This window comes from Penaeus chinensis, chromosome 10 (genome assembly GCF_019202785.1).
Source record: "Penaeus chinensis breed Huanghai No. 1 chromosome 10, ASM1920278v2, whole genome shotgun sequence".
Taxonomy (NCBI): domain Eukaryota; kingdom Metazoa; phylum Arthropoda; class Malacostraca; order Decapoda; family Penaeidae; genus Penaeus; species Penaeus chinensis.
The window spans coordinates 35,803,268-35,805,767 of NC_061828.1; the positions used below are offsets into that span (position 1 = coordinate 35,803,268).

The following is a 2,500-nucleotide window of genomic DNA, read 5'->3' on the forward strand; positions in this document are numbered from 1 at the left end:
CGCGAGCAAAAGTATCTTCCTCGTGCATGTGCTTGCGGCCGCCTGTCTGCGTGTGCGCGCTCGTATGAATGGATCGGGGAAACTCGAATCGATATTGCTATGCTCACAGTGCAGCAGGATATTAGGGAAACTGCTAATATTGTACTTTTTAATAGGGTTTATATTTTTTTATGTTAAGATTCTATTTTCATTTTATTGTATGACCTATTAGGGTGTTTCTTCGAAGAAGAAAATATTCACGTTGTAATAGGAAACATCCGGAAAATAATGCGACACTAAGTTCGATATTTAAGTTGATACAGTTTGGGATCTTCGCCTTATACTGTGGTAATCTACGGACTTACTTTGCCATATTTCAGTTGCGGTCCACCAAGATAAATATTAAATATTTTTCATCTTTCCTTCATCTCTTTTTTCTCTTTTTTTTAACAGTGGCTATGAACACGAAACGAACGGATTAATCTTTATGATGCATAAAATGAACGATTAAGATAATAGGTGTAAATTGTTCAACAAGGTAACAAGCAGTTACTAAGTGCTGTTAAAAATTGGTGTACTTTGCTTCTGTCGCCGCGAGTCATGAGCGAGCATATATTCACATTAAAAAAGTTCTGACTCCTTGCTCTTGTGCATGGCGAGATGAGATGCAGATGAATTTATTTAGTTGAATAAACGAAATATCTGGAACGCATATATTTCCCACAAGTTCATGTTCTGTGTTTCATTTATAACTGTTATAAGGTCCTGTTTCCAAGCACGTTCAGGTGTTCCATAATAATGAAAGGAATACTCCAGCTGGCACTTGAGAAATCCTCATTCAGAGCAGCCTCCCTCCTTACCTCAGTCAGCCTTCGGTGATCTCTCGCGACACGGAACCTAAGTGCGAGCGCCGCGGGCCGCTCTCTGGCATGGTCTCCCTCGACGGCCGTAGAGAGTCCTGCAGGAGCCCTTGGTGCGAGGAGGCGTGAGCGCGGACCAGGAGCGAGCGGGGAAGCAGTGCGCGGCCTGTGCCTTGCCACCAGCCACGATCGCGTCGCGGAGAGCACTAAGGGCCGCGCGCCCGCCGTTCTCTGTGGCGCTGAGGCCCGCCCGGCCCTCCGCGATCGTTACTCGGTGCCGGGAAGGGGTGCCAATGAAAGTTAGCCTAATTACCGGCATTCATTCGTCGCGATGGAGGCAAGGCGGCCCTCGAAGAGACGGCTGCTTGCCCGTTCGCCCTTCAGGTGGGCAAAAAAAGGCGAATTGAGCGGCGGAGAGCGACCTTTGCCCGCCCCGAGTTGCGCCGAAGTCCCGCCCACCGGAGGCCAACCTGAGGATCTCCGCATCGGACGTCGCTGCCTCGGCACGTGGTCGGGTCATTCATACTTTTCCCTGATTTTGGTGTACTTTTCACCAAAGTGACCGAAGAGAAAAGTACCGCTGCAGGACGCCCCTCGGCCAGGACGGGGACCTCACGCTAGCATAACAGAGTCGTGGTAGATGTACACTAATCCCTGTGCTAGTTTGCTTACATCCAAGCCCCAGAATATCAATCAGGAAGCGCATAACACTGCCACAGAAATTACAGTCCTGAGCACGTGACTCGAGGGCCATTAATGTTGCAAAGGCCGAGGGAACCATATAAACCATACAATCGATCTCATGAATGACATCGCCAGGGAGTGAATGCCACTGCCTGCCCCCCTCGATTTACGTTAATAGATAAATAAATAGATAGATAGATAGATAGATAGATAGATATTTAGATAGATGTTTAAATAGATATATAGATACAGAGAGCGAGCGAGCGAGAGAGAGAGAGAGAGAGAGAGAGAGAGAGAGAGAGAGAGAGAGAGAGAGAGAGAGAGAGAGAGAGAGAGAGAGAGAGAGAGAGAGAGAGAGAGAGAGAGAGAGAGAGAGAGAGAGAGAGAGAGAGAGAGAGAGACAGATAGACAGAAATCAAATAGAGAAAAACATTGAGAGGGAAAAATAATGAAGAGAAAAGAAAGCTTCATTTCCTAAATGATTAATCCAAAGACCACTTGATTTTCACGCACTTCGAGTATTTCCGATTCATTAAGATAATTATCATCAATTCCCGAGTTGAACCTCAATGAACCTCCATGAACCTCTTCGAATCTCCTTGAATCACAGTGGACCATTTCAAACCCTCAGTGACTCCCTGAACCTCAGTGACCTTGCTTGAACCTCAGTGACCCTCCTTGAACCCCAGTAAACTTTTTGAACCTCCATAAACCTCCTTGGCGACTGTCTTAAAGGCACACGAGCGAGTTCAGCTGAAGGAGATGCAGTGTTTACGTTTTTGTAGCTTGTGTGTCCTTTTGGGGTGAATGGGGGGGGGGTGAAGTGTTGAAGGGGGAAGGGAAAGGATGGGGGAGGGAGGTAGAGGGAGGGGGAGGGGGAGGGGGAGGGAGAGGATGAGGGGGGTTGAAGGGTGGAGGGAGAGAGGGGTCGGTGGTTTCAATGAAATGAGGGGGGGGGGGGGTAGTGAGTTGAAGAG

General features: G+C 47.9%; 1 protein-coding gene across 1 annotated transcript in view; it reads right to left on the minus strand.

Moving 5' to 3' along the window:
* LOC125029953 (CAD protein-like) overlaps nucleotides 1–1,067 on the minus strand; it is a 97,313-nt gene extending 96,246 nt beyond the window's left edge. Inside the window, 1 exon segment of the mRNA XM_047620144.1 lies at nucleotides 840–1,067. The gene's annotated coding sequence lies outside the window, so the exon portion shown is untranslated.
* Nucleotides 1,068–2,500: the final 1,433 nt, after the last annotated feature.